The sequence below is a fragment of the Pristiophorus japonicus genome, chromosome 3 (genome assembly GCF_044704955.1).
Source record: "Pristiophorus japonicus isolate sPriJap1 chromosome 3, sPriJap1.hap1, whole genome shotgun sequence".
Lineage (NCBI taxonomy): Eukaryota > Metazoa > Chordata > Chondrichthyes > Pristiophoridae > Pristiophorus > Pristiophorus japonicus.
The window spans coordinates 291,838,865-291,849,135 of NC_091979.1; the positions used below are offsets into that span (position 1 = coordinate 291,838,865).

The 10,271-nt window shown below is 46.1% G+C and overlaps 1 pseudogene; it reads right to left on the reverse strand.

Annotated features, from left to right (window-relative positions):
• Window positions 1-7,713: 7,713 nt before the first annotated feature.
• Window positions 7,714-7,943, reverse strand: LOC139260586 (U2 spliceosomal RNA; annotated as a pseudogene).
• Window positions 7,944-10,271: the final 2,328 nt, after the last annotated feature.

The following is a 10,271-nucleotide window of genomic DNA, read 5'->3' on the forward strand; positions in this document are numbered from 1 at the left end:
GGTACGCAATGTGCCTGCACTTCGAAATCCCGCACTTGCGATCTGTCAAAATTTCTTTTGACAGTTCCAACACATCCTCGGGAGAAGGGCCTTCGTGGGCAGAGATTTGGGCTATTTGCTCAACTCTTTCCAGCAAATGTCCTTCAAACTCTTACGCCTGGTAAAAGCTGGTGTAAGGACTGCTTTACTAGCAGAAGAGTTTTAAAAGATAGAAAAATAAAATGTTTTCAATAATTTTTATATTAAAAACCCTGTTCATTAAGGTAATTATATATTGTTACCCCTATTAAAACATATTGGGCTAGAATTTCCAGTGTTTTGCCGCCCGGTTTCTCGGCGGTATTGGCCGTTTTGGGCGAGAACCGGGCCAGCGAAAAATTCCCCAGCTGAGGCGCGCCAGCAGTTTCGAAGTATCGCTGGCGTGCACTGTCCACAGATCGCCCTGGCACAATCTTTGGCTGAGCGGGGACCTGTAGGTAAGTATAAAAACATTTTTTTTAACCATCCACAAGGATCAGCAGAGCTGGGCGGTAGGGAAGTAGGTCTGCAAGAAAAAGGTAAGTGATTGGTTTTTTACTATTTATTTTCAAAATCTGTCGGGAGATTTAATTTAAAAATGTCTTGAGAATGTTTTGGGGATATTTTAGTTAGGTTTTTTGAAAAATTATTTTTATTCTTTTTTTGGTGTTCGGCCCAACCCACGATGTAAATTTTTATAGATTTTTTATTGTTCGCCCATTTTCTTGAGGCATTGCCCAATCTGGATAAAATTGCACTTTTCAATCCAGATTGGGGGTGTAAGGCCCATATTTTTCGCTGGGCGGATTTTAATTTTTTTTTTCATGAAGTTTTCGCCAGTGATAATCTTCCCAGCCTTAGCAGATTTTTGGGCGGCAATTGGGCGCTGGCGGGCTGATAGGAAATTCTAGCCCATTAAAAAAATTCAAACAAAAAATTTTTATCTAGCATTTAATTACATTCAATTTCAATTAATATTAAATATGTGAAGTGTTTTTCTTATTTATTTTAAATGTTTATGTTTTTGGGGGTTATCCCCATTCATAGAAATGGTGATCTCTGGGTCATCATTACTGTGAATAGGAATACGCCATGTTCATTGATTGGTCCAGCCCATGTGATCCCAGGCTGCATAATCGTTCCTGGAATACGTGGGCCCCTGCGCTGGACTGCGCAACTAGGCTTCAGTATGCAAGTCTACGTTCCTCCGGGACAACCAGGTACATGAGTAAAACATTTTTCGGTTGGAGGCATCCGCCTGCAGGAAGCTTCCGACCGCAATTTCTTGGCCAATGACTATCTGTTAAGCAACTGATATGTAGGAAAAGCCATCAGTCCCACACAAACCCAATCAGCACAATTCTTTTTGCACCAAATGCCACAAAATAAACAAATCAAATTGCTCAATTTTTCAAATTGTTTTTCTTGCCTATTTGTTTCTGAGTCAGAAGGTTGTGGTTTCAAGCCCCCCTTCCAGAACTTGAGCACAATCTAAGCTGACACTTTAGACCAGAACTGCGGCAATGCTGCATTTCAGAGGTACTGTCTTTGATGAGACATTAAAATCGGGTCCTGCCTGCCTGTAAGCAGTAAAAGATACCATTGTATTATTTAAAGAAGAGCAAGGATTTCTCCTGGTATCCCGCCAAACATTCATCCCTTAACCAACACCACCAAAATTGATTAACTGATCACTCATGTCATTGCTGTTTGTGAAACTATTGGTTGCATACTTGTTGTTATGGTTGCCTGTAAAAGAACAGTGACTATATTTCAAAAATAATTCATTGGTTGTGAAGTACTTTGAGACATCCTGAGAATGTAAAAAGCCTTAATCAATGGAATGTCTTTCTTCTCTGAGTCCAGAGTAGAGCTGTATGAAAGGTAATAGCAGCTCAACGCCACAGAGAAAACTGGAGAATCTAAACAAATTCAGAATGTTTGGCAGCTTGCAAAAAGGAGAGAGCATGAAATCAAATGGACTTGCATGAAGAAATTATAGGGAAATGTGTTCTCCTGAGCAGGTGGGAGATGCAAGACTTTAAACTATATAGTTCGCTTCTTCGTCTTGAGGAACAGTTTTCTGCTTACGAACAGTTGGTCTATGCAAAGTTGAAAATCAGTTAATGTCATGTTATTTAAATGGATGCGTCTACCCGAACAGGCAGTTTAATATCTCATCCAAAATTCTGCTCCTTCCATAGTGCAGCACTCCCTCAGTAATGTACTGATAGCCTAGATTATAATGTGGAGTGGGGCTAAATTTGGGTGTAATCACAGTCAACATGAGATCTCAGGGGGGCAACCTAATCGCAGTGTCCTGTCCAGTCCTGTCCTGTCAGATCCAGAAATGGCTGTTGTTGCCAAAAACACTAAGCGCACCACCATCTGTTGAAAGTGGCATTGTGCCACTAACCTCCTTAATCCACAGTGCTACATGTCGCTTTGGTTTTGAGCATGAAATATAATGGTAGTATTTCAAACTAATCTAGAGCTACGCACAAAAAAGTAAACTCCCTCCTGCAATATGAAAATGGTGAATATAATTTTAAAGTGCTCCTGCTCCCAATCAATGAAGAACATATCCTATCAGCTGCAGTATATATGATGCAGGACAAAACAATACAGACACATTTTAGGCAAATAAATATCACTTCCTGAGCTGCTGGGAGAATCCCAGCTTTCAGAGGAATCAGGTTTTTAAAAATTCATTCACAGGATGTGGGCATCGCTGGTAAAGCCAGCATTTATTGCCCTTTCCTAATTGATCTTGAGAAAGTGGTAATGAGCTGCCTTCTTAAACCGCTGCAGTCCGTGTGGTGATGGTACTCCCACAGTGCTGTTAGGGAGGGATTTCAAGGATTTTCATCCAGCGACGATGAAGGAATGGCGAAATACTTCCAAGTCGGGATGGTGTGTGACTTGGAGGGGAAATTGGAGGTGGTGGTGTTCCTATGCGCCTGCTCCCCTTGTCCTTCTAGGGGCTAGAGGTCGCGGGTTTGGGAGGTGCTGTCGAAGAAGCCTTGGCAAGTTGCTGCAGTATATCTTATAGATGGTACACACTGCAGCCACGGTGCGCCAGTGGTGGACGGAGTGAATGCTTAAGGTGGTAGATGGAGTGCCAATTCAGTGAGCTTCTTTGTCCTGGATGGTGTCGAGCTTCTTGAGTGTTGTTGGAGCTGCACTCATCCAGGCAAGTGGAGAGTATTCCATCACACTCCTGACTTGTGCCTTGTAGATGATGGAAAGGGTTTGGGGAGTCAGCAGATGAGATACTCGCCACAGAATACCCTGCCTCTGACCTGCTCTTGTTGCCACAGTATTTATGTGGCTGGTCCAGTTAAGTTTCTGGTCAATGGTGATACCCAGGATTTGAAGTTGAGGGATTCGATGATGGTAATTGTTAGAAATGTAAACTTGTATTTACTCTGTACAGCCAACAGAGGGCTCACATAAGAACAGAAGAACATAAGAATTAGGAACAGGAGTAGGCCATCTAGCCCCTCGAGCCTGCTCCACCATTCAAAAAGATCATGGCTGATCTGGCCGTGGACTCAGCTCCACTTACCCACCCGCTCCCCATAACCCTTAATTACCTTATTGGTTAAAAATCTATCTATCTGTGATTTGAATACATTCAATGAGCTAGCCTCAACTGCCTCCTTGGGCAGAGAATTCCACAGATTCACAACCCTCTGGGAGAAGAAATTCCTTCTCAACTCGGTTTTAAATTGGCTCCCCCATATTTTGAGGCTGTGTCCCCTAGTTCTAGTCTCCCCGACCAGTGGAAACAACCTCTCTGCCTCTATCTTGTCTATCCCTTTCATTATTTTAAATGTTTCTATAAGATCACCCCTCATCCTTCTGAACTCCGAGTAAAGACCCAGTCTACTCAATCTATCATCATAAGGTAACCCCCTCATCTCCGGAATCAGCCTAGTGAATCGTCTCTGTACCCCCTCTAAAGCTAGTATATCCTTCCTTAAGTAAGGTGACCAAAACTGCACGCAGTACTCCAGGTGCGACCTCACCAATACCCTGTACAGTTGCAGCAGGACCTCCCTGCTTTTGTACTCCATCCCTCTCGCAATGAATGCCAACATTCCATTCACCTTCCTGATTACCTGCTACACCTGCAAACAAACTTTTTTGGATTCATGCACAAGGACCCCCAGGTCCCTCTGCACCGCAGCATGTTGTAATTTCTCCCCATTCAAATAATATTCCCTTTTACTGTTTTTATTCCCAAGGTGGATGACCTCACATTTTACAACATTGTATTCCATCTGCCAAACCTTAGCCCATTCGCTTAACCTATCTCTTTGCAGCCTCTCTGTGTCCTCTACACAACCTGCTTTCCCACTAATCTTTGTGTCATCTGCAAATTTTGTTACACTACACTCTGTCCCCTCTTCCAGGTCATCGATGTATATTGTAAACAGTCCCAGCACCGATCCCTGTGGCACACCACTAACCACCGATTTCCAACCCGAAAAGGACCCATTTATCCCGACTCTCTGCTTTCTGTTAGCCAGCCAATTCTCGATCCATGCTAATACATTTCCTCTGACTCCACGTACCTTTATCCTCTGCAGTAACCTTTTGTGTGGCACCTTATCGAATGCCTTTTGGAAATCTAAATACACCACATCCATCGGTACACCTCTATCTACCATGCTCGTTATATCCTCAAAGAATTCCAGTAAATTAGTTAAACATGATTTCCCCTTCATGAATCCATGTTGCGTCTGCTTGATTGTACTGTTCCATCTAGATGTCCCGCTATTTCTTCCTTAATGATAGCTTCAAGCATTTTCCTCACAACAGATGTTAAACTAACTGGCCTATAGTTACCTGCCTTTTGTCTGCCCTGTACAGGGCAGGTCACACATACCTGCAGCTACAGGTCCGCAGATGTCTCAGAGTCCACCATCAAGGGTGATGAATGCAAGGCCATTAATACCTTGTTGGCGCTGCAGGGGTGATCATCGTTTCCATTCATGCCGATTCAAGGAGAACGTTTGCAAGGGCGGTGGAACAATGGGACACCTCCAACAAGTGTGCAGGCGAGCTGCAAAGCCTGCTAAACCTGCAAACCACCATGTTGCAGAGGAGGACAGATCCACGGAGGATCATGACGAACCAGAGCCTCAGATCGAGAAGGCAGAGGTGCATGGGGTGCACACATTCACCACGAATTGTCCCCCGATAATGCTGAATGTTGAACTAAATGGATTCCCGGTGTCAATGGAGCTGGACACGGGCGCGAGCCAGTCCATCATGGGCAAAAAGACTTTCGAAAGGTTGTGGTGCAACAAGGCCTCAAGGCCAGTATTAACATCAGTTCGCATGAAACTAACAACTTACACAAAAGAACTGATTCCTGTAATCGGCAGTGCTACTGTAAAGGTCTCCTACGATGGAGCGGTGCACAAGCTACCACTCTGGGTGGTACCAGACGATGGTCCCATGCTGCTCGGCAGGGGTTGGCTGGGAAAGATACGCTGGAACAGGGACGACGTCCGAGTGCTATCGCCCGATGACGACACTTCATGTGACCAGCTCTTAAACAAATTTCGTTCGCTGTTCGAACCAGACGTCGTCCAAGGAGCAAAAGTGCCGATCCACCTAATTCGGGAGGCGCGACTCATCCATCACAAGGCCAGAACACTATCGTACATGATGAGAGAAAGGGTAGAGATCGAGCTAGACCGGCTGCAAAGCGAGGGCATCATTTCCCCGATCGAGTTCAGCGAGTGGGCCAGTCCTATCGTCCCAGTCCTCAAGGGATACGGCACCATCAGAATCTGTGGTGATTACAAAATAACTATCAATCGTTTCTCCCTGCAGGACCAATAAAAGCTGGTGGGAGGAATGACGTCCACGAAGCTGTATCTGACTTCAGCCTACATGACGCAGGATCTGGAGGAATCATCGAGGGCCCTCACCTGCATCAACATGCACAAAGGTCTTTTTGTTTTTAACAGATGCCGATTTGGAATCCGATCGGCGGAGGCGATATTCCAGAGAAACATGGAAAGCTTACTGAAGTCGGTCCCGCACACCGTGGTCTTCGAGGATGACATCTTGGTCACAGGTCGGAACACAGTCGAGCATCTGCAAAACCTGGAGGAGTTTCTTAGTTGACTCAACCGCGTGGGGCTCAGGTTGAAATGCTCGAAGTGCATTTTCCTGGTGCCTGAAGTGGAGTTTCTGAGAAGGAGGATTGTGGCGGATGGCAGCAGGCCCATCAACGTGAAGATGGAAGCAATCGAGAATGCACCAAGGCCACAGAACGTGACGGAGCTGCGGTCGTTTCTGCGACTTCTGAACTACTTTGGTAACTTCTTACCGGGTCTCAGCACACTGTTAGAACCACTGCATGTATTACTATGAAAAGGGGATGAATGGGTTTGGGGCAAAAGCCAAGAAAATGCCTTTGTAAAAGTGAGAAAATTGTTATGCTCAAACTAATTGCTTGTGTTGTATGATCCATGTAAGCGTTTGATGCTAGCATGTGATGCGTCGTCATATGGCGTCGGGTGTGTATTGCAACAAGCTAATGATTTCAGGAAACTGCAACTTGTTGCTTATGCATCCCGGTGTCTTTCTAAGGCTGAGAAAGCCCACAGCATGATTGAGAAAGAAGCATTAGCGTGTGTCTATGGGGTAACTGTTTGTGTTTGTGCACCTGTTTGTGCTAAAATTCGAATTGGAAACTGACTATAAGACACTTATATCCCTGTTCTCCGAGAGTAAAGGGATAAATACCAACGCATTGGCCCACATCCAGAGATGGGTGCTCACATTTTTTTTTTTTTTTGAAATTCTTGGCCAATCGTTCCAATTCTTTGTCAAATCACAAACGCCAGAGGTCACCTTGGGCCCATTCAAGGATCACTCTGCGCCAATGCTCTTAGCCAAAAGGCCTAGAGCCACTGCACCGTTCCTGGAAGTACTGCAATACCAGGTTCGTGCCATGGAGGTGGATGGGTCAGGTCCCCCACACACCTCCGTGGAGGTGGATGGGTCAAGCCACCCCACCCACCTCCTATTTCCAAAAATGCAAGCATATACCTTCCTGATCCAGGGAGAACCACCTTGGGGTTATGGTGGTTACTCCCCTGTCAGGTCAGTTACGCATGATCTTAGCCAAAAGGTGAGATGGGTGCTCACATTTTTTTTTTTTTTTTTTTTTTTAAATTCATGTCCAATCGTTATCCAATCGTTACAATTCTTTGTCAAACGCCAGAGGTCACCCTGCACCAGTCAAGGATCACTCTGCGCCAATGCTCTTAGCCAAAAGGCCTAGAGCCACTGCACCGTTCCTGGAAGTACTGCAATACCAGGTTCGTGCCATGGAGGTGGATGGGTCAGGTCCCCCACACACCTCCGTGGAGGTGGATGGGTCAAGCCACCCCACCCACCTCCTATTTCCAAAAATGCAAGCATATACCTTCCTGATCCAGGGAGAACCACCTTGGGGTTATGGTGGTTACTCCCCTGTCAGGTCAGTTACGCATGATCTTAGCCAAAAGGTGAGATGGGTGCTCACATATTTTTTTTTTTTTTTTTTTTTTTTTAAATTCATGTCCAATCGTTATCCAATCGTTACAATTCTTTGTCAAACGCCAGAGGTCACCCTGCACCAGTCAAGGATCACTCTGCGCCAATGCTCTTAGCCAAAAGGCCTAGAGCCACTGCACCGTTCCTGGAAGTACTGCAATACCAGGTTCGTGCCATGGAGGTGGATGGGTCAGGTCCCCCACACACCTCCATGGAGGTGGATGGGTCACCAATCCCACCCACCTCCTGTTTACAAAAATGTAAGCATATACCTTCCTGACCAGGGAGAAACCACCCGGAAGTCATGGTGGCTGGTCAGGTTAGTTATGCAGATCTTAGCCAAAAGGCCGAGAAGCGATTTGTCCACATACAACTACGCCATCGCCACAGGCCAGGCACAGAAAACTGCGCCGATGCTCTCATTAGGCTGCCATTGCCCACCACAGAGGTGGCAATGGTGCAGCCCGCAGATCTAGACATGGTTGTGGAAGCATTTGAGAGTGAGCAATCACCTGTCACTGCCCGACAGATCAAAACCTGGACAAGCCAGGACCCCTTATTATCTCTCGTCAAAAGCTGTGTGCTTCACGGGAGCTGGTCCAGTGTCCCAGTAGAAATGCAGGAAGAGATAAAGCCGTTCCAGCGGCGCAAAGATGAAATGTCTATACAGGCAGACTGCCTTCTGTGGGGCAATTGCGTAATGGTCCCCAAGAAGGGCAGAGACACCTTCATCAATGACCTCCACAGTACCCATGGTCTTGGCCCTCCAAACAGTGGTCTAGGGTACACATCGACTATGCAGGCTCGTTCTTGGGTACAATGTTCCTTGTGTTTGTATGCGCGTATTCCAAGTGGATTGAATGTGAGATAATGTCGGCTCGCACATCCGCTGCCACTACTGAAAGCCTGCAAACCATGTTTGCCACACACGGCCTACCCATTGTCCTGGTGAGCGACAATGGGCCATGTTTGACCAGTGCTGAGTTCAAAGAATTCATGACCCATAACGGGATCAAACATGTCACATCTGCCCCATTTAAACTAGCGTTCAATAGTCAGGCAGAGAGAGCAGTGCAAACCATCAAGCAAGGCTTGAAGAGGGTAACTGAAGGCTCACTGCACACTTGCCTATCCCGAGTCCCGCTCGGCTACCGCACGAGACCCCACTCACTCACTGGGATCTCACCTGGTGAACTGCTCGTGAAAAGAGCACTTAAGACAAGGCTCTCGTTAGTTCACCCTGATCTACATGAACAGGTAGAGAGCAGGCAGCTTCAACAAAGTGCATACCATGATAGCTCAAATGTGTCACATGAGATTGAAATCAATGATCCTGTATTTGTATTAAATTATGGACAAGGTCCCAAGTGGCTTCCCGGCACTGTAGTGGCCAAAGAGGGGAGCATGGTGTTTCAGGTCAAACTTTCAAATGGACTCATTCACCGGAAGCACTTGGACCAAATCAAACTCAGATTCACGGACTATCCTGAACAACCCACCTTGGACCCTACCTTTTTTGATCCCCCAACATACACACCAGTGGCAACCAGCACCACGGTTGACCACGAAGCAGAACCCATCATCCACAGCAGCCCAGCAGTGCTCAACACACCAGGCAGCCCAGCAAGGCCAGCTACACAGCAGCCCAGCGAGGGCCCCACAAGTGATTCAACAACACCAGTTTTCACACCATGACAATCAACCAGGGCAAGAAGGGCCCCAGATCGACTCACATTGTAAATAGTTACACTATTGACTTTGGAGGGGAGTGTTGTTATATATGTTATCTTGTATTTACTCTGTACAGCCACCAGAGGGCTCATCCCCTGGAGTCCCAAGGGATCCCATAATCCCCTGGGAGCACCGGTATTTAAGAAGGCTTCACAGGTTGGAGAGGCACTCTGGAGACCTGAAATAAAAGACTACGGTCACACTTTACTTTGAGCTCAGTGTTCAGTCTGACTCTTTCTCCATACACAACAGTAATAACATTGAATGTCAAGGGCCGGTGGTTAGACTCTCTCTTATTGGAGATCGTCATTGCCTGGCACTTGTGTGGTGAGAATGTTATTTGAAACGTATCAGCCCAATGCTGTTCAGGTCTTGCTGCATGTGGGCACGGATTGCTTCATTATCTGTGAAGTTGCAAATGAAACTGATCACTGTGCAATCATTGGTGAACAGCCCTCTTCTAACCTTATGATGGACGGAAGGTCATTGATGAAGCAGCTGAAGATGGTTGGGCCTAGGACACTGCCCTGAGGAACTCCGGCAGTAATGTCCTGGGGCTGTGATGATTGGCCTCCAACCATCTAATTTTGTTCTAGGTATGACTCCAGCCAGTGGAGAGCTTTCCCCCTGATTCCTATTGACTTAAATTTTACTAAGGCTCCTTGATGCCACACTCGGTCAAATACTGCCTTGATGTCAAGGGCAATCATTCTCACCTCACCTTTGGAATTTAGCTCTTTTGTCCATGTTTGCAGCAAGACTGTAATGAGGTCTGGATCCAAGTGGTCCTGGCAGAACCCAAACTGAGCATTGGTGAGCAGTTTATTGGTGAGTAAATGCCGTTTGATAGTACTGTCGATGACACCTTCCATCACTTTGCTGATGATTGATGATGGGGTGGTAATTAGCCAGATTGGATTTGTCCTGCTTTTTGTGGACAGGGCATACTTGGGTAA